General features: G+C 37.7%; 1 protein-coding gene across 1 annotated transcript in view; it reads left to right on the plus strand.

Annotated features, from left to right (window-relative positions):
• Positions 1-23,350, plus strand: part of LOC149078204 (SPEG neighbor protein-like) — a 380,947-nt gene that overhangs the window by 292,787 nt on the left and 64,810 nt on the right. The gene's annotated exons all lie outside the window — the stretch shown is intronic.

Below are 23,350 nucleotides of genomic sequence, written 5' to 3' on the forward strand. Positions count from 1 at the left end.
TTCAAGATTTGATTTGATATGAGTGCGTGTAGTATAATAAATACAAGCTAAATGTCTGTTAAATACGTTGAATATGTATTCAGTATTAATTTATAGCATAATTATGCTTCGCTGCACTTATAATGTTCGTCCGGTTATAGAGCCATATTGTAATAATCCGCTTTATTTTGTGAGGTTTATCATAAATATTTCATTGAATACCCCATGCTTTGTCGTATCTTACCAATTATGATTTAGATATTTCACGTATACCAAGGGTACTGAAACTTTCGAAGAGTGCGTGCCACTTAAGCGATTTGTATATGTGCCACGAATCAGTAAAGTGATCTGTAAATATACGGCGGATCATGTATTTCATTTCGGAATGTGTCGCAACCACTTAGATAATGTGCCATGAGTGACTTTAATTATCTGGAACTGTGCCGTGGGCAACTTGAGTGATGTGTAATCGCACTGTGAGTCAATTGGGTGAACTGGAATTGTGTTGCGGATCACTCAAGTGATTTGTAAATTTACAGCGGGTAACTTTGCTGATCTAAGAATTAATAGAATGTAGTCGACTAACTCACTAAGTTTTGTACCTTCTCATTTTCAAATAACGAAAACCTTGTGATAAAATGTGTGAAGAACCGTATTTTATCCCATAAAAATAACATAAGAACGAGTAAGGCATTAAAATGCAAATTGACTACGCATCTTCGAGCATAGCGTGAATCATAGTAATCCCATTTCTTTCTAAGTGTCAATGGTAAAAAAAATAAAATAAACCTAAGTACTGTCGCTAGGATTTCCACACGCAGAAAGGGAGGCCAATTTGAATTTATAATTAGAAATTTCTCTCTTCGAGATTTCTTAAGCTGAAGTTGGAAGGAGTGTTCAGAGAAACGGATCTGGAAAGATCTCTTTATTTTGAAAGAGATAAGGGGAAAAAATGCTGATTATTCAAAGGAGATAAAAAAAAAGAGAAATGGAGATAATAAAAACTTTGAGGAATCTTTTCGCAAAATTTCTTGTTTTGTATCGTTTCTATAGATTCATTGAAGTGTCTGAAGAGATAAAAAGAATCGTATACTTTTATCTTGATCTGCATCTGATCAAATAATCCTGTATATTATTTTCTTCTCTTAAAAAATGAATGCCAAAGAAAAACAATATTTTGAATAACTCAGTGTAATGAAAATCCGAATGAATAAAGAGTTACATAATATACCGATATTAATGTATAAAATGAGAAACAGAAATGATACGAATGAGGTTCTCTGCAAACACAAATTTTTAATAATTTGAGATATTATTATCTTACTACTTCCTTTTGAATTAAAAAAACGATTTAAATGAATATTATTCAATTGCAGTTCCAAGAAAAATACTTGTTTGAATGGATTTTTAACAGTAGAAATAAAGGTTTTGAAATGAATGATTTTGGGCATGAAGTAATACGAAGATCAATAGAATAACTTTGTGAGAGAATGATGAAATTATGAGCAAAGTATTAAAGTATTCGTTTATGTGATGATGGAGAAAAATGATTTCTCAATCATTCTGTATGGTTATTTTTACGAATATTATCGTAAACATTATCCGTTAAGCTATGCATAAAGTAGGTGTTTTTTCTAAAAAAATAACGATTATATTCGCAAATGCAATAAATGAACGATTTGATGCCCATACATCATGTTAGTCAATTGCCGAATACAATATAATCTCCAAATACAAGTGTTCGTACATCCTCGTAATTCGGCTCATTACTGCGTTGTCTTCATTAAAAGCAAAATATCAAATTGTTCAATGAGAAATCGTTAATAAAATTATAGTAATTAATATCTTCTACGCACTTTTTGACAAGCGATTTAAAGTAAAAGGTTATTTTGAGACAGCGATTATGCTGATTAATTTCAAACAAGAACGTGATGATTTGCAGTATTTGATATAATTGAAGCATTTACCACCTTCATCTATGTCTTGAAGACATAGATGGCAGCACCAGGAAACACGCACAACTCTGACAACGTGGTAGAGGCCCACACATGCGCTACATGCATGTTCTGGCATGTGATGAATCGTTATAAATTCCGCAGGGAAATGTCTACAAGGTGCAGGTACGGTTACGTCGTAATAGTATTTGAACATAGTTCACTTGTCTGAGTATAACTTACTCATGAGTATACCCATTTTAGGTGGTTCTTATCAGGGGCGTACGCAGGATCGAGCATTGCACGGGCCACAAAAGGCTTGGGGAGAAGCACAAAAATTTTCTTCCTGAGAAATTTTGAATCACCACCCTTCAAAAGAGCACTTAAACTAACAGAAATTGGTTAAGATAGCATGCAAAGAGTATTTTCTTTCGATTTTTTCATTTTTCAAACCGAAATATTAAATTTTTTTCTCATCCTCATTGTACATTCATATTTTCCCCAAGTATTTTATTCATTAAAATCAGAAAAAATAGGCATCTGGTAGTCGAGTGGTCAGGGAGCTATCCTCTGACTCAGCAGGTCTGAGTTCGCATCCCTATTGGGCATGGGTGTCTACTAACACTAACAAATTCCCTGAACAGATCATAGAGATCTCTTGGGAATACGTGAGGATCACGTTATTATTATAAAATGGGGAGGGGCATACAGTTAACAAATGAAATTCTTTTTTTTCTTTATTCGAATAAACTAATTGATGAAATAAATGAATGATTCAGATTAATTAAAAAAAAAAGGAAATAACTTGATGTTATTTTTCCTCCATTTACACAACTTCGCATTAAAAATTTCCTACAATCTGCAGCCTTAAATAAAATAACATCGTAATAGGTTTATCTAAATCCTGCCCAAAATTACTACACGCAGAAAAATCAACATAAAATTTTGCCCATTATATAGAATATTTTCTATTTTTCAATGAAAATATTCAACCCATAGAAACAAAAACCTGTTTCGAATCTATCGATTCAATTATTCATAATCTCACGAAAACATGGAAAAATTCTTCATTTCCAACCGTTTTCAATTTTCTTTTAATTCCAATTACTGTTCGCTTGATAGAGAACATATTAAATAAGAAGAAAAAATTATATATATAATAATATAATTTTGAAGAGAAAAAAAAAGAAGAAGAAACGACGAACTCAAATGGTCCGCACAACTTCATCGTAAATGATTAGTGAATAAGGAGAGAAGAGAAAAATTATATATTTTATTTATTTTATTTTTTTGTGAAGTGAAGAGATTATTAAAACTGCGAATGTATAAGCCGTTTTAATCACTTCACTGATCGCAATAATCGGAAATGTCATTAGAATAAAAATTGCTTTACTGTTTCTTTTTTTCTTCTTCTTCTTCTTCTCCCTCTATTTATTATTATTATTTCTTCATGAATTTTCTAAATCACGAAGTTCAAGTGTATCTCCTTGGAGACACTTGATTAAAAGATTTCATTTCATAGAACCTTCTCCTTTTTTTTTTTTTCGTTACCCTGTTATCTTCTCTTTTCTCCTCAATGTTTTTAATATTCGTTTTCCTCTTAGGGTACGTTAATGTGCTCGAGGGTGAAGAGGAATGAACATTCAAAAAAAGTTATTATTATTATTATATTATTTTTTATTTTTTTTTGCTGTGATTAAAGAGAAACGATTTCTGTTCGAAATTACAACGCTCGTCTATGTATGTATACTTATCACGAAAAGATAATACCACCCCATTAATGCTATTCAAACTTTTATTCATCTTTTGTCAAGAAATGACGTAGAGGACCCCCACCGCACCCCTCATCCTCAACATGCACATAAAGATCCTAGATTGTAGAGAGCTGCGTGTATGTGTGCGTGTTTATTTACGATGGAAAAACACTTCATCTTTTTTTCTTTTTTACAAGATGATAATGTCATGTTTTCTAAGTACAAAAGATATCGGATACTCAAAAGCTACAAATGAATGGGTAAATATTGTTCAGGAGCATCATCTAGGCAGCTCTTTTGTTCACTTATTGATTAGGGGATTTTTCGTTAAGATATTTTTTTTTTTCTATTCACTTATATCAAAATAAAAAGTATGTTTGTGTTGAAATACTTTATTTCCAGGTATCATCTTGGTTTCAAGTTGAACATATTGAGTTATGACAGTTCTCGTATCGTTTTCTAATATTCTTAAGTAGTTCAAATCATAAATAAGTGGCGAAGAGGTACTTAATAACTGAAATTTTTTTGCACTTTTAGGCCGGTTATAAAAAACATTAAACGCAATTAGTTCAAGAAAATGTTTAAATATATTGTGTAAATGTTGCGAGATTCCTTAAGAGATTTGGAAGAGGATTTTGGATGAACGCGAATTCTCAAAAAGGAATAAGAAGAAGTAGCCGCCTGGCAGTCGAGTGGTTAGGGAACTAGCTTCTCACTGTGCAGGTCTGGGTTCGAATTTGGTTCGGGCATGGATGTTTACTAACACTAACAAATTCCCTGGACGGATCATGCTGATCCCTTGGGAATACGTGAGGATATTAAAAAAAGAAAAAAAAAAAGAATCTCAATGCGCACACAAAACTACCAGAAGTACATTTGACCTTTTCACTGGTCCGGTTATCAAAGACTAAAGCATTTCACCGAAATAATAATAATTTTAGGAAAAATTCCACCAGGTGATCAAGATCAGTATTAGCTGAGAATTCTCTTTGGAATGCTATTCGCCCAGCCATGTACCAGGGCGAACTCTGACTGATCTCCCAAACAAAGGGGGAGTGGTAATAGTCTAGGCCCTAGTGGAATATGGGAAATGCTTCAAATCTTGAAAAAACGAAATTTGTGACGTTTTCCAAAGATCTACACGTGAACTATATCACATATTTGGAAAGAACGGAAAAAGTCCTATAAAAATTGACAAAATTTTTATCAGAATACCTGGGTTTAATGGCGAGTTACAATCGCTGAAAGATTGGAGGAATGCCAAATCGAATTGGCCCTAAACTATGTCATCGCCAATTCCGCAAATACAGTACTCTTCCTTCCTGGCTAAAATCGGTCAACTTTACCAAAAAAATGTCCACCTGCTTTCAAAAGAGCCTACAGTAAACCATATCGGTGTTCAGGTTCAGGAGAAATTTAGCCGTTTGCTTGCAATGCATCACTGGAATCTATGTTCGTCGAAATAGATGGTCGACAGAAATTCAGAATTCGCGGTTACAGATTTTGGCAACAATTTGTTTTTTTTTCTTTATTTCCTATAGTGTCACAACATTTATCAGTATAGCTGGATTTAATGGAGAGCTACATACTCTGAGAGATTGGCGAATTGCGAAATCGAGTTGCAGCCAAAATATACCAAAATGTCTACTTTTATTGCTACTGCTAATTTCTGTTAAAGTAACTGCTTGCAGTGGCGTATTGACAGGGACTTACCGGACTATAGCACAGGGCAGCAAGTTCGAAATAGTCGCAAAACTTTTATAGTGCTGTATTGTTTTACTAAAAACCATAGATCAGCCTCTGCCTATACAGCGAGAAACTGGGTCAGTGAATGATAAAAAGGGTGGTCCATAGACAGTTTGTAAGTATGTGAGTGGACAAAAGAGTGTGCAGTCACATAAATGACCTAGAGTGTGCTCGAGCGTGAAAGCATTTGTATGACCAAAAAGTGACCTAGAAAGCAAGAGATCAGGTCATTGAGTGACCTAGAGAGTGTGAAAGCATGAGTGACCTCCTAACTAGAACATGGCCTGCCACTCTGCCTTAACGAAAAGATATAAGCAGGTGAGCATGAATGACCAGAAGAGTGAGTGATCAAAAAAGTTATCTATGAAGTGTGTGAGGATGAGAGTGATGAAAAGAGTGACCTAGAGCGTGTGTGAGCATTTGAGTAACCCAAAACACGACTTAGAGGATGTGTGAACATAGCAGAGACAAAAGAGTGACCAGAGAGCGAAGGACCAGGTCAAAGAGTGACCAAAAGCTCGGCCTTGAGAGTGTGTGAGCATGGGAGTTAATAAAATAGTAACCCAGTGTGTGTGAGAGAGCATGGAAGTGACCAAAAGAGTAAACAAGTTTGTGAATGACCAAAGGAGTGATCAAGATAGTGCGCGAGAACTGGCGTGGATTAACCAAAAGACAGTGCAACAATTCCAGTGCGCAAAACAGTATCAAATATGTAAATGAACAAACGAGTGACCTAAAGAGTATGCAAGCATGTGAATGCCCAATAAAGTGCGCAAGCATGTAAGTGACCAAAAGAATGATTCAGTGACAGGGGCGTGGGTTGAGCGGGCTATGACCCATGGCGAAAAATCTGAGGAATGAGTCGTCGAGAAAACCAGACCCACATGGGACAAGGACGGCAAAATTCTTGTAGCCCACAAGCGCTAAAATCATAAATGCACCTCTGACTGCTTGAAATCCTAGGAATCCTATTCATATGCACTGGAATACTAGTTTTATTCATATGTGCTGCTAATGAAAATTTGTGAAGTGGAAGCGTTCCCTTGCATACAACACTCAAACGAGTTCGTTTGAAGAAACGGAAATTCGGATGTAGGAGTAGGAAGATAAAGAGTAGGAGCTCGATGAAGTTTTACAAGTGAGATTTCCTCTCCATCTGCAGCACTTCCCGGCTGATTACGTGGCATTTCTCTGCTATCGCAACCTCACTTAGAAGAAAAGTCACCTCATTTTTAACATTTGTTTTGGCTACCTCATGACCGATGCAATTTCATTCTATTCTTGTTTGCGCTTGCCTCTATCTATATTTTCATGGAATGAATGTCGTAATCCTAATAACATCAATGAGAATTTGGTGTCTTTAGAGTATGAAAAGAGAGTTATGAAATCCTTTAAATATAACACTTTTAAATGAATTACAGTTTTGAAGCTAGTATTTCAGATCTTTCAACTGATGATCAAAATTTCTTTCTAAACAGCAGGCCGCATATTGAGATCGATCGTTGTTATCAAAAACCAATTATTTATCGTAGGAATTCGGAACTGAAGGTAAGGAACAGAAAATTATCACCGATGAAAAGAAGAATAGATAAGGTGGTGCACAAAAAATGGTGAGGAAAGGGAAAAAAACCCAATGAACGTTTCGTGTGTGTGTAGATGGATAATCACTTATTTCTTGTCTGTTCTTGTTATCAGCAGTTTGCCTGAATGCAGCAAGCAGCATATTTCCTCAGCGTTCCGGCAAAACCCTGAACGATCGTGACAGCGGACTCCGAGACATCCTGTTCCTTATTCCCATGGAATCAATAAGAAAAGAATTCCGCTTGGCAGATGGCTAATGTGCAACTGGCTTTTCTCCTCTTAAGCCAGGCGAAGTACCGAGTGAGAAATTCATTCGACTTCTCTCTGCCAATTACCGAAAAGGCGATAGAATGTATGGAGTGACTCCGACTTCCAAATTTAGGTGCTGTCGACTTGGTTGCGTCCTGACGTCTCCGAAACCCCATCTTTTCTTCCAAGTGTTATGTATGTGGAGGTTGCGAGAGAGCAGAGAAATGCCGCGTAATGGGCCGTGAAGTGCTTCAGATGGAGAGAAAATTTCACTTATAAAACTTCACCGAGCCCTCCATCTGTTCCTACCCCCCCCCCTTTCTACCTCCAATTTTTCATTTCTTCAAACGAACTCATTTAAGTGTTGTATATGTAAGGGAATGCTTTCACTTTCTGAATTTTCATTAGCAGTACATGTGACTAGTTTTCTTTGGTCAATATAGTTCCATTTCAAGCCGTTACTTTGATAGAAATTAGGAAACGTGTGCGAAGTAGGGTCAATTAATTATGGGGAGAAATAAGTGCTAATTATCTGATACCCTTATTGTTGTTGACCTCAAGGAAGGTGAGCAACAATGTGTAATACGCATAGCACTTTTCCTGGCAGGTGAGGTGTATTTTTTAAGTTAAGGATATAAAATAATATCTTTAAAAAATTGACTGATAAAAAGTAATTTTTTTTTTGTTTTACACAGAATTTTATTCACCAAATTTAACAAAATCATATGATTACAGAATTCACAAGAATAAATGGCGCTAGAGTCTACACATCTTCATTTGTTGTCATACGTATGTTGACTTACCACACATGCACTTGGTAAACATTCCACACGGGATTTCTAACGAATTAATACGTGCCGGAATGTTTCTCCCGTGTGTATATGTGTGACCTTAACGGATTTATGTTGAAAGAATTATACGTGTTTTATGTTGAAAGAATTATACGTGTTTTATGTTGAAAGAATTATACGTGTTTTATGTTTTTGACTTCTAGGAAGACGAATAGCAACATAGTGTAAAAAAAGACATATTGTTAAAATTTTAACGCATCTATGCTACAGGGTGTTCGGAAAAAAAAAAGTCGTAACTAAGATTTTTGTGAGGAAAGGAGAAAACATTATTTTTCCACCCCCACCAGTGTAAAATTCATTGATTTCATAACGATGTTTTTGTTTCAACCTAAAAAATTGGCAGCCCAATAATTTTGCCAAAGCAACATTTTCCATCTTTGAACCCTCCCCCCCCCCACTAGTTCTGAAAAAGGCACCCAAGCTTTGAAATTGAATATATATTTTAAAAAATGTGGACGCTAAAAGAATGAATTTTTGCATGCTTATTATACTACTTCTAAAATGTTAATTACCAGACAATGATAAAATCACATGGTTGCATATTTCGATGATAGACGGTGCTATAGTCTTTAAATTTTTGGCCTACGTATGTTAATGTATTGACTACACACTTACATATAAAAGCACAAACACTCACGTATTTCAACCAGCAAGTCAGATTTTTTAAACAACAAATTGGAAAAATGTGATGCTGAATATATAAACACTTGGCCTGTATCTACGCGCAGTGTCATCAATCGATTGCATTTCCATCACTATTAACATGTTTACTCATTATACATTACTCGTGTCAGCATTATACTCATCGTATGGTGACTCAATTGTCATTCATATTACATCATAATATCCCATATTAGATGGTTAGCATCAATTATCATCAATATATATAATATCCATTAGTTCCTGTGGTGGTGGTGGCTGTCAACTCCCGAAGTAAAGCTGTACTTTCAGTAATAATTTTTTTTTCATCCTACATATGGCTCGGGATGACTCTTAAATCGTCATCATCCCTATTCTCTTATACCAACCATGGCTTCAATTCACTACTGCATTTAATTAGCAGAGCGATGATGAAGGGGGTAAGAGCTGTTCAAGTCTCATCTACGGCACCCCAATATATTAGTGAAGGTTAAAGGATTCACGAAAGGCGACAGTAGACGGGCTTGAACAAAGAACCCAAAAAGGGAATAATGACGTACGTGATTCAACTGAAATGGATCCGAGAAAAATAATCTTTGTGGAAGTTACCTCATATATAAATGCAAAATTTCTTGGTTCAAATGTGAAATAGTTGAACGGAGCAAGCCAAGAAATATACAAATAATAATGAGAATTATCGAAAAGATAATTTTGGAAATAATTCAGTAAAATGGGCAGTACAACGATTGTGCCGTAATTAATAAAGTAACAAGGCGGACGCACTCAGTTCTGCAGGATAATGACGTTACGCGCGACGTTCGCTGGTTCCGACTCCAGCGCATCCTGAAACAGCCCTTGTTATATGACCCCGGGTTACCTCGCCCTAGAGACAATGCAAATGCGATTAAGCGAGGCTGCTAAGTATGTATTTCAGTGCGCCATGCCTTAGTACGTGAAATAAAGAGCAAAGTCCTATCGTCCGTGGTGTTGCATTAAGACCGGACTTCGATTCCCGATGAGACCAGTAGACTTTTCTTTTCCGATTCTACCTCAGCAACCCCGCTTCCCAAAGGTAGGAGACATCGAAACGTTATTTGTATAACAGAATAACAAGTCCGAGTACACGACTATAAATCACCAAAATATGATAAATCGTGGTTTAAGAATCGAAGTCTAAATTAATATTGTATCGTCCTTGGCACGTCTGGACTCGATAACCAAAGTCCCGCTGGTGGCGGTCCGTTCCGCGTGCGTTGGATGTCACAAGTTGTAGTCGTGTAGGCCTTACAACGAGAAATTGATGTCATGTTTGCGTCGCATGGAATACTCGTCCAAGTCGGCCAATGTTCGGACGGAGCAGGGGCCATGTTTGGTGTTATGGCCAATGTTCGGACACCCAGGTGTTTTAGCTCGTTCTAGGAGCACATTTCTGTTTCATAAATATCCTACATCTTAATTCTCCTGTGCAAATAGTAGAAACTCGTCATTTCCGAAGCTACATTGGCTGGCCAGCTTGATTACAGGTAACATTGATTCACCACGTTTAATCTGAATCTGAAATTCATGAATGAGTCCTTAATTGGCAATTTGCAGCAATTTTTGATAGGTTATGAAGTGATTGGTCCTCCCCTTCATGTCGATTCTAAGTGAATATCTCTCCACACGGACTATCTTTTTCCAACCTCAAATTCCACGTCTATTTGGTGATGAATGAATTGATCTCGACTGCCAATTAATTTGTTTAACACACACTGTTTTGAATACTAGCAAATACACTGAGCTCATTCGCAATATATTATTTTGATCTCGCGAATACAAACGCTTCCTTTTGCCGCACGACTTCTTTTTAACTCACATTGTACAAGGGCAAAAGTCTGGTCTTTGCACAAACTTCTGAACATTTTTTGCCCGAGTAGTGTACATAAAATATCTAAACAAGAAACGATGAAATGTGACAAAAGCACGAGGCATTCAATAAAACCTTTATTCTTTTATCACATAACTTTATTGACTCACCTTGTACAAATGCGGCAGTCGCTAACCTGTATCTAATTTTTTGCCAGATAGTGTACAACATAAATGCTCAAACTACTCCCCGAGGGTCAAATATGGACCTTGGAGTCATCTCTTATGTAGAAGTAAATTAGCTTTTGGGTGAGGCAATATACAAAAGAAATAACGTCGTTTAACCCAAAATAGGACGAGAACGGCAGATAGACACGTTTCGGAACTATATGAAGTTCCTATGTGATCCGCAGCACAGTTCCAGTTCACCCTATTGGCAAGGTGAACCCCTTTATTCACAGTGCGGTTTCGCATCACCAAGTTACCCGCAGCACAGTTCCGGGTAACTCAAGTGGCCCGCGGCAATTTCCACATTACCTAAGTGGTTGCGACACATTCCCAAATCAAATAAGTGATCCACCGCATATTTACATATCACTTTAGTGATTCGTGGCACATATGCAGATTTCTCAAGTGCCCCGCACTCTTCGAAGTACCCTTGGTGTACGTGAAATATCTAAATCACAATCGGTAAGATACGACAAAGCATGAGGTATTCAATGAACTATTTATGATAAACCTCACAAAATAAAGCGGATTATTACAATATGGCACTAAAACCGGAACGAATATTATAACTGCACCGAAGAGTAATTATGTTATAGATTAATACTGAATACATATTCAACGTATTTAACAAACATTTAGCTTGTATTATACTACACACATTCATATCCAATTTCGAATACACTGCCAGACATTCTTGCTTTGAAACCCCGCTGATGATAGAAAATGCACATATTATCTAATATACTCTATACTCATACTCATTTAACTCATCCAAGCGTTCACTGTGTGTGAGTGTTAGCCATTGCCTCACTGAATTATGGATGCTTTGGCGTAGGGGTACTATAACGCATTTAAATTTCTACAGGAAACTCTATATCTTCTGGAATCTTTCCCGTTAATTGCGTATGACCTAGAATCTACGTTAGTCTGTGTCGGGGGTTTCCAGACTTTCCAGAACTGAAATTCAAGTATTCAGGACATATTACGATGTTGTTGCAATTTTGCGTGTATAACGGAGCGAGTATAGTATGAGAGAGAATAATATGTTTTGGAGTTCAGAGAGAGAACGAAATAGTCTGAGAATGGCGGAAGGCATCGGTCAGTGCACGTTGCGGGAATAATGGAAGTTGGCGTTAACTGAAAATTCCCTCATTTGCGGCAAACATAGAGAGAGAGAGAGAGAGAGTGAGAGAGAGGAAGGTCACGTCTCTCTCTCTCTCTAGCTTCAAATAGATTAAGAGCCACCCACTGCACTGGTCGACATTGCATAGGATGTTAATTCTGGTCTTCAACCCTCTCCTAAAACCCCACTTTTCTTAGCATTTGGGCCACGTCGGCCGTTCGTTCATTCGTTGGTTGGTGTGCGCACATCTCCTTCGTATAGAATGAATGCATTTACGGCTCAAGAATAATAGACGACTGGAAGTCTTTCTCTCACCAGGGCCCTTTCCGCTCCCGCATATCCACGGAGTTTTAATGAAGGAGACGCGGCCCTTCCCGTCTCCTTCAACTCCGATTATTTCGGGATACGCCTTTGTGTGAAGCGAAGGAATTTCGTTCGGCCTCTTTTCCATCATCTCTCTCTTATCTCCTTACCTTCACCGCGATTGAACACCGCTTCAGCCATAAATACGTGCATTACACAAGCGACAAACTCGGATAATTACGTTGGGAAATTTTCTTAACACTGTGTGTGTGTGGGGCAGAACAATTTCATTACGAACTGTGAATTCTCGATACAACGATATTCTGCGGAACAAGAACAAAAATTATACAGAGAGTACGGCTTTTCTCAGCCCAGTGCAAATGAAGGAAAAATACTTCTTTCTGGATATTATGCCTTGGTGAACTATAAAGGAAAAGCATTCTGGATATTTTGCCGGGATTCAATTCTTAGCCCTCTTGGATTCCGGACAACAACGCTATCCTTCTTTCAAACCAAGCACAACTCAGGTCTATCACCATCTACGGGCGATTCACTACCTAGTGAATTGTGCCGGAAGTGTAACAGTGTGTACCTAACAGTCTGAATGCGTATGTAGTGTTGTGTTTGATTTTTCAGTGTCGCCATCTATATTTCAGAAATGAAGTGAGTGATGTGTTATGATTGAATTACATTTGTGCTGTTTGTGCAGACTGGCTTTTTTTAATGGTGATCGACTCACACTCACGCCTTGAAGTTGGAAATCGTGCCGATCGCCCATTCAAAAAAAAGTTTCATTTAAAAAAGCATTTGATGTTTTCCCAACATTTGCAAATGGCGATATTTCAGGATGGTAACTGTAGAGTTCATTGGGCATTAACTGTCTACAACCGGCATGGTGAGCATTCGGGGGAAACTCTGGCCGGGCACATGGAAATCACCGCCACGAAATTCACCGCAATGCACCACATTGCTGGGAAAATTCACCGACAACTGTTTCACACGAGTGAGTGAGCTAGTGGGTGAATGAGGAAGTGAGCGTATGAGCGACTGATTTTACTCACTCACTCTCTCAATCAAAAACTAATCTGTCACACTCAGTCATTAATCATTTCCTCACTAGGTCGCTCATTCCATTCTGTCACTCGCTCACTCATTAATCACTTCCTCACTAGGTCACTCATTCCGTCACTCTCACTTATACTAGGTCATTCACTCTTTCCCTTATTAATCACTCTGTCACGCGCTCACTTACTAACCACTCTATCACTCACTGACTCACTGATGTGGTCAATCACTTGGTAATTGCTCACTCACTCGTTTTTCCAATCACTGTATTCCCAGTCGCGGGCCATTTCACCAAGTTATCTGGCACAGCACCGTATTTCACTTAATTTGTCTGGAAATGTGCCGCGGGTCAGTTAAGTGATCTGTGAATGTGGCACGGGTGGTTTTATTTATGGGGGAAATGTGCTGCGTCTGCCTCTTGAGTGATATGTAACCCGAGATCAAACATTGCTAAAAAGTTTTGTTCAGCTTCACTCCAACGTGATTGCCGAGTATCCTTAGATTTGAATCCACAAACAAGCGAAAATGATCGAATGGATAAAGAGGAAAAAGGAACCATTCAACCTCAGAGAACTGAACACGAAAGTCTTCAAACTACCAACTCCGGTGGATCAGTGAAATGCAGATAAAAATCATGATTAAAGTGAATAAAAAAAAAAGAGACGGGGGTCGGCATCGGGAAAGTTTTCCTCCTCGCTTGTTTATTTGCGTTTTCCGTGAAAGCCTTAAGATGGTATCTCCAGAACAAAGAGGAAATGAAGAAGCCGTGGGGCCCCCGCGCTTTTCTTGGTAGCGATCCTCGGAATCGAGCAAACGACTTCATTACTTGGCGTGGGGGAAGAGATAATGAAGAAGCCAATCTATCTGACAAGCTCAATTACAGGGAATAAAAGTGGATTTAGCCGGTAAAGAGGCAGAGAGAAAAGAGATCTGCTATTCTCGAGTAATGTCGAGAAGCCAAAGCAGCCACCACTAACTGGCGTTCATCTCTTCGGCTGAACGATAGTCAACTTCTTGGAGGAAAAGAGAGAGCCGAAGGTATATAACGGCATGGAGAGATTTTGGTGTGTGTGTGTGTGTGGCATGCACACCACTTTCCTTGAACATCCGAGAATAAAAGCGTGATTTTCGTTTGGTATTACGGTCACGATCTGACTTGCATTAGCCGAATTATCTCCATGCTTCTCTTCTACTGATAACAGAGCGTGGGGGGTAGAAGGGTTGGGTTTTGTACAAGAACGGTTATGCTCATCTCTACCCGTTATACACTCGTGTCCCAAGCTCTCGCAATTTAGGTTTTATCCCAAATTTAGCACGTAACGTCAATTCTCCTTAAGGTTCGCTTTCGTCGTTTAGAGTGACTAGGAGGAACAAGCTGCGGCAACAGTGAACAGATTAATTCGTACAACCGTGTATAGAGTTTCCAAAGGCGGTTAGTTATTATTATCATTATTATTATCACGTGCATTTATTTCTGATGAACGCCGTCAAATTTATCTTTCCTGTACATTATCATTACATGAACTTTGCTCCCCGCCTGTAACATGAAACAGATAAATTTTCGTGGCGTTAAGTGATTGAAAATCTCTATGTCATTTCCAATAGCGACACGGATTTTGGGAACTGAAGTGTTTTTAAAGACTTTTCTGGCATCGATGGACGGATAATTAGATATCGGTCTGCTCCGTAATCAGAAATCTAGGAACGTCTGAGAGGTGCGATTTTGAGAGCTCGTCGGATTCCGTTGCAATTGAGCAGCTATGTTGTCTCTGGCTTGCTTTGGACTTAATTGTCTTCTGTATATTTGTGTTGTGAAATATCAATCGAGTGTCGTCGTGATATTCACCAGATTGTGCATTTTGTTGATATTCTTCCCACAGAACCCTTTCATTGCCCAGGGTCAGGCCAAGATATAAACAGTGTGTCCAGAAAATACTCGTAGCTATTACAGTTTCAGTGGATATATGACACCAACCCCGTTGTTCAGTGCCTTAAAATATAGTACAGTCGACACTGCTTAATGTGATCGAATCGGGAAACAGGGTTTTCAGTAACAATAATTGGTAACTATGTCCGAAAAAAAATTCTGAATGCAAGAACAGTGACCATACCCCGTTCGATAGAACAGGACGTATGGTAAACATGTATTGGTGAAAAGGGACAACGCTGTTTTACTTTCCACACAAAAAAACAGGATCCTGCAATTTTTTTTTACTCAGCCATTATGAGAAGCCGCTGTCATGGTCAAGTGGTCATAGTGACGGACTCGCATCGCGAGGATCCGGGTTCGAACCCCGCCGTCACCACAGTGGTGGTCGGCTGTAGTTGGTTTCCTATGGTTCTCAACTTCGAGGCCCAAATACAAGCCGATCTCCCCATTAAAAAGTCTCGCGACAGAGAGCAACAGGCCTACATCGATAATTCAATCATTACACTTCACTCATAGTTAGAAAAACTGGTGGCAAATGGCAGCATTACACATAACAAGCATTACACATAACAAGCTTCACGCCAGGTTTCACTGCACGTACCCGCACATTCCAATATCTACCAATTCGTTAGAGATTCCGCAGAGGAATATGGACGAGGTGCATGTCTGGTTTAGTAGTAGTAGCCATTATGAGACGTTAGAATAATTATCTTTTGTGGAAGGGTTCTCAACCTGTGAGGGCTCGGTCACAGCCACCATAGTCTACGTAGGCATTTCCGAGTTCTCTGCTGCCGATCTTGGGCAATAAAATAAGGATCAGAAAATTTGATAAATAACTAATAGAAAGAAGCCTACGTGACTCTGCAATATAAATTATATACTTAAAAGGGCTCCGCGAATCAAAAAAGGTTGAGAACCACTGGTCTTATTTATAGGGGACATTCAAGTATTACGTCAGCGTCGATAGGGGAAGAGGGTCGGGTTTGCTGACTGTGGGGAGGATACTTACGTCATCAACCACCATTTATAAAAATATGAAATATTCTTGATGACATCTTACTCGAAGTTCCAAAAACGAGAAAAACCTTTTCCTAAATGCAGTTTGTGGGCCCCTGAACTGACATTTTCCCTACATACTTACATAGAGACAGACGTCCTCTCTCCACTTGTTATTATAATAAACAGTAAAACTTCTCTTTTGCGGACACCGGAGGGACAAAAAATCTTCCGTAGAGAAGAGGGGTGACCAAGGGTTTGAAAAGCATACTTTTATTATACAAGGGGAAATTATTATTTGAGCGTAAAAGAGAGAGGAGGGATTCCATCTCAGGGGTTTTACTGCATACGGAAAACCCCTTCACGAAGAGAAGTCCCGAAGGGCAGAGAGAATTTTCCTTTTCCAAACATCAATATCTCTTCATACAGTCACTTTCCCGTACACTTCGCACACATAATAAGTTACGAAAGTGATTTACGAAAGGTATTTTTCCAAGTTTGTTGTTTTATACAACGTTTTCTATCAAGGATAAGCATACGCGCTGCCGACAGCTGCGCCAAGACGATTTTCGCAGCATTCGCGCGCTGACTGCCAGTCAACATAACAAAAGGATAAGCTCATCCTGCACTACATTGTTCTTTCCCTCATTTTCAGTAAATTTAGAAATTGAACTATATAAGTGAGTTGTACTTAGTAATAATTAAGTAATATTGTACTTATAACTAAAACGTAACTAAAACGTAAGATTTTTTTTTGTTTTGGCTCAGGAGAGACAAGACTGCAGTTTTGTAATTTATTTTTTAGAGCAGGGGAACCAAATTAGAATGTTTTTATTTTTATTTTACTACCTGCACAACCCCTTGACATGTAATGTGAATGATGTATCTGAGGTTTGCACATTATTCGGATACTTTTCCCAATTGGGAGTATGCTTCTAGGTTCAACGGTTCGTGATTTGTTCCAGGATAAAGGATAGGAAGGATACTTCCCTATGCACTTTGCATGGCATTTTTGGTTTTTTTTTTATTGCAGTGCCTTTTATACGTTCGAGCTCCCAACTGATTTAGGAAATCAGTAATCAAACATTCACTGGCTACCCAATAAACAATGCACGTCTGTTTATCTTGTTCACTTTTCAATTTTTCTAATTTTTCCCAAAAATTAACAATATTCCGCTTTCGTTACGTTTAGAAAAAACTGAAGTTTTTTTTTGGACCCTGCAGAAGATACCAATGCAAAATGCTAAGGAATTCTAAATCAAAATGCTCAAGATGGAAAATATATATTGCACGAGAAAATAATATAAATATTTCTTTTTTTTATGTATATTTATTGGTGATTTCGCGTGGGAGATCCATCGCACATTATACACCGATCTATCTAAGAGAGGCACAAAATCTTTTTGAAAAAAAATGTTTTGCAGACAAACGTCAAGAAGACGTTAGGAAGTACTCCAGGAATAACCGGAGTTCGACTAAACAGATCCTCAATATATATATATGTATATATTTTTCTTCTTTTACTCGAAATACAATGGCCTCTCCCTAATGGGCTGCGAGGCATTCATTCAACGAGAGCACTTTTAACGTAACCTAAAATATCCCCGACATTCTTTCCAAGTTTCGGTACTTTTCTCTCCAAATGCGTGTCTTCTTTCTTGTTTCTCTTCCTTGTCTTCAATTAAGCTCCACGAATGCTAGTTGTTTTCTTCACAGTATTTGAGTGAATACTTATACACAAAAGTCCATAAAATTCATGCATGCAGTTACATTTCCAAAGTTCGAGAGAACGTCTTGTTACTTACTTATAAATATTTACGTTGCTTGTTGCCAAAAACTTGAGATACTTTTTTTTTCTGAATAAATTATCAACTGTACGTGTGTACAGGGTGCACAGATAACTCCCCTCGTCGCAAATTACTTTTCAATCGTTGATCTAGAGACATACTTCCAGTTAGGAAAAGTACCCAGATAACGTATGGATCTCAGATACGTCATTCATATTGCAAGAAGGGGGTTTTATAGTTACAAAATGAACGAAAAATGTCTTTTTATTTGTCGACCCTGTCCTAAAACCTCCTTTAGAAAGTTTTTGTCCTGTCTTATCCTAGGCTGACAAAAACATTAAACGTTTCTGAGTGCAATATTCGTTGAGATATTTCAATTCAAAAACAGAGAAAAGTTGAGAAAGAACAGCGTAAACTAACGGACGGGAATTCTTCCCCTTATTTATATTGTTCTTTCCCATATTTTCTCTGGGTTTTTGAATTTAAATGTCTCGGTGAACAGAGCACGTGGAAACATGAATTTTTTTGTACACACTGGGAAACCTCTGAGACAAATATATCAATTCTATCCTGATTTCCTAACTCTCAAAAGATGTAGGTGTATGGCTCAGGGTTTCTTCGACCACCTGCTCATATATCTTGATTGAGACTGAGCGACGGACCATGATATATAGTTAGGAAGAGGACGTGCACCAATCATGCGCATGCGCATTCTGAAAATCCTGTCGATTCATATCAGTAGATAAAATACACGAGAACCGATATATGATGCACTGAAAATATTATTTATATTATTTATCCAGTTTAACACCAAAACCAATATCCTGAGTTTCAAACTTGTTCATAACAATATTTATTTCTTCAGTTATATATCGCAGGAAAAAATAAATGTATACTTCATCTTTGGAAAGCAATTAATATCGCACCACGAATAGGGACATATTGACTACGTATATTATTATTATTCCACGTACGATAGCCAAAGAGTGAGGCACGAAAACAAAAGAGAAGCCACACATAAAATCGATGAGTCTCATAATTGTGGTTTGAGACCAGTGGGAGAGCGGTTTTCAGAAGAAGAACAAAAAAAATGTCAGGCATTTTTTTTTTTATCTTTCTTATTTTAAATCGAAGAGCTTACGGTGTGTCTGGTGGCGTTCAGAATGAGATCTTACTTTCCTTCTCCGACGTTCGAAGCCAGTTCGATAGAACGCCCTAGGAATTTTCCTCCCAGGATGATAGATACCGAGTTCCCGCAGAGCTCAACGATTAATCAAGAAAGGATGCCAGCGACATTTGGCCTTCAGCAACACAGGGAGTCTTTTCATTGCCTTCAAGGCGACTTCTACAAAAATGGACGTATCTGAAGGAATAAAGAAAGAAAGACAATATATATAGGTTAAAAAAAAAAATGGGTATAACGGAGAATAAAGTAATGGATATGAAAATAAATAGGGAGAAAAAAATTGCGATTTGGGGGGGGGGGGAAATACGTAATGATGGGTTCTAGCCTGTAATTTCCATCCATTACTGATCGTATCGGGAGAGAGAATATAGGGAAAAAAAGGAGTCACGTGATTTAGGAGCTCGGTGAAAGGTAGGTCATACATAGGAGAAAGAAAATTATGAATAATCTAGGTGGGCTCTGTGTTCAAATATTTTCATTTTCATCTAATTTGTGAGAAAATGAATTGTAATCAGCCATAAAGATTAGTCTAACGATTGAAACAAAATTGGCCGTTAATGGTCATGTCTGTCCGGCCCTGCCCCTACCTTCAACCCTTTTGTTTTTATTATTATTCGGGATATGCGCTTGCAGAAATAGTAGTTTCATAACCATATGCTTTTACTATTACGTCTACTAATGAATAAAGAATTACGGGACTTCCTATATCTTAAAACCACCATCATCTGTACTATTAAATTGAAATAAAATTTGCAGGTCATGTATATTTCTACATAATTTAGATGCACAGAATTTTGAAAGTGCGGTAATCTGGGGCCATTTTTCAGAACAATAGAATTTTATACTGTTAAAAGTTTGGATTAAGTCACACTTCTTGATACTAGCGCCACAGGGGCAAGGTAGTCCAGGTGGATAAGATACTCGCCTAAAGTACCAGAGGTGTCGCGATTTCGATACCCGGTTCGCCCTTGTCGGAAACTTTCCTGACACAAAAATACAACCGAAACGTCGACATGACTACTGAAAAAGATTGCTACAGCAGGGAGTCACACATCAAGAGTTTAGCGCACCAACCAACCGAGTATAAAAAAATGCTACCGTTCGGAATCGGCAATAAAAACTAGGTCCCTGTGCAGGATTAACCATCGTGTGTAGAAAATGACCGTGGTTCGACAAAAATGATCAATTATCTAACGCCACAATTAAAAGAAATGAAAAACAAAATTGTTCTCACTATCGTTATGTTGTTAAGTGTTAAATTCTTAGTTATGGGAGTGATTATAAGGGGTCATTCAAGTATTACGTCAGCATCGAGGGAGAGGGGTTCGGATTTGCTCGGTCAAAAATGGCTAAAAATCTGCTTACGTAATACTTGAATGGGCCCCTAATAGTGGAAAGTTTTAACAAACATAAATTTTCAACTTTCATTTCATTTTAATACTGTTACTATAATTATTATCATACAGGTCGCATATTCTTTATGACTTGGGGGAAAAAATTGAAAGGCCCAAATGGCGATAATGAAAAATTGTGGGTTTTGCATGAATATACCACATTCTTTTTAATGAGAAAACAGAATTGATTTCAAACGTCGACGGTAGATGGTGCTCACATATTATGTTTTGAGAAGATTTATGGTAATAAGTTCAATGGTCTCACGTGTATTCTTTATCTGATGCTTTTTTTCTTCGCATATTTCTGTTTTATAAATTCACTTATCCCTTCTATGAGACAATCGCATAGTTCCATACCTTCTGATGAGTAGTCTACGCCTGTAGACTGCTCGCAACTGGGAGACTTGAGTCAGGGGCCACGGCCAGAAATTTATTTCGGAGAAGGGCAACTGGCATTTCCCGGGAATGGCCAAAATGATTCAAAAATGGACTTGAGCATGTTATTCCATATGTAATCAGTCATTTTCTAACATATCGAGCGGGGGGGGGGGGTAAACTGGTCACCCTTCTTGCTATAGCGGCGACTCGCGTTACATACACCCTGTGTGAACAGTCATTAATCTTTTCTTTTTTTTCCTGATTAATCACAGTGATGAAAGTGGTATGATTAATCGATTCATCTCATGGTGTGAATTTGCGTTTTCTCTGTTAAGATTGATGACTTTTGAATGTTTAGTGATATTATCAGATGAGGTACATGTAGCTGAGCGTAAGACTAGATTTTCCTGATACTGACTTAAACATATTATACCACACGGTATATATGCCATCTATTCAGAGAAACAGACTTTTCAACGAATTTCCGCGGTGACAATAAAGATTAATAGCCGAACCATTACAACTATGCTAGTGAATGATCAACTTACATTTGAATAATGTGCCCTTTAGAAATTTCCAGGAGTCTAAGAGCTAAAATTTAAAAAACATTGAAGGAATTGATATATGGATGCATACATTGACATTGGATGCGATGTTTGTAAAAAGTTAATCTCATAACAGAGGATTTTTTATGGTACGGATAAAAGCAATTATAGTTCCGATTTCTGTCCATAGAGAGCGTTTGAACAGAAGCAAATCAGAACTCATTTCTGAATTTTTTTGTCCATCGTGGTTACACAAGTTTTGCATGAGATGTTGACAATGGTGGATAGAGCCAACACCTTTTGATCATTTGATCATTTTTGTCGCGCCACTGTCATTTTCTGCAGATGAGGGGTAATTAGACCGGGACCTACACTTTATTTCCGATTCCGAACGGCAGGCTTGTTTTTCACACTCATTAGAGGTTGGTGCGCTAACCTCTCGATGGGGGACTCCCGGCGGTAGGAATTTTTTCTGCGGTCATGTCACCGTTTTTTGTTGTACCCCTGTGTCAGGAAATTTTTCTGACAAGGATGAACCGGGTATCGAACTCGCGACACCTCTAAACATCCTTTGGTACTTTGTGCGAGTATCTTGTCGACCTGAGCTACCGCACCCCCAAAACATCTTCTGTACCAGAAAGCCTCAGCGTGAAACTCGTGACGTCACTGAAGTCATAGATTCCACCCATAGTCATTGAATACACTGTAAAAATTTCAATAAAAAAAGATTTCGCATAAGTCGGACTGCTATAAACGGGGTGTGTTCGGTCTTTCAATGTGCAATCCAATGGCTGCAGGTAAAATGGGCAATTTCGGTGACGTCAGAGCTTCACAAGGAGGCTTTCTACTATAGAAGGTGTTGGTAGAGCACTGAAGTTGTTTTACCTCAACCACAAATCGCTGTCCAAAGATTTACGAACGTTTCGGACACAGAAGGGAAGTTTTGGACACAAGAAAGGTTCCGAACCAACCAGTCCCGCCAGACTTACGTGCAGCGCTCTTTTTGAAAAAAAAACTTCACTAAATTTTTTTCGATACCATAACAAATCTCACTTCACGAGAACACCTTTTCCGCAATGCGCATTCAAATACACCCATTCCTTCAATTTTTATGAAATTTCCAAATTATTTACGAGTGTATGGAACACCCAGTACACAAAAAGTTCGAATTAATCAACTAGTTTAATACTCAGAAGTTTTTTTTTTTAAATAAGAGCGTGAATTGACGTACTTAAAATTTTCTTTTGTTATGTGAGCAATAATTATTTTTATGATTATATATTACCTTCGTATCCCATTTCATTCCTCGCGACTTTCACTACTCATTAGAGATACTTGAATTTCACAAATGAAAAATCCAAATTTCACCAAACTAAAATTTTTAATTGCAAATTTCGCATTTATTCTCATATGGAAATAAAAAGGAAATTTGAAAATTTTGCATTTTCATTCTTAAAGAAAATTAAAATTTTCAAAAATACTTGCTATCATTCGCAAAAATATTTTTCAAATAAAAAATATTGACATTATTCGCAGATATTTTTTCAAATTAAAACATTCCCAGCATGGATCGTGGGAATACGTGAAAAAAAAATTCCGTTACAATTTTTGAAATTTAAAAAAATTTCATTATTTACAAAAAATATTTCTCAGATCAAAAATTTTGCCATTATTTGTGAAATTTTGTTGAATTCGTTCGAACTTGAATTCGTTCGCAAAAACAAACTAAACTATAACACATTTTCCCCCAAGTACAGTGATGAGACAGACTACTTATTAAACTACTGGTCGCTGAAAGTTTTAAAATTCAAGCAAAATTACTACACATATTTTTGCT

This window comes from Pholcus phalangioides, unplaced genomic scaffold (genome assembly GCF_987345545.1).
Source record: "Pholcus phalangioides strain wild (caught in Gottingen) unplaced genomic scaffold, Ppha-v1.0 ptg000014l_1, whole genome shotgun sequence".
NCBI lineage: Eukaryota > Metazoa > Arthropoda > Arachnida > Araneae > Pholcidae > Pholcus > Pholcus phalangioides.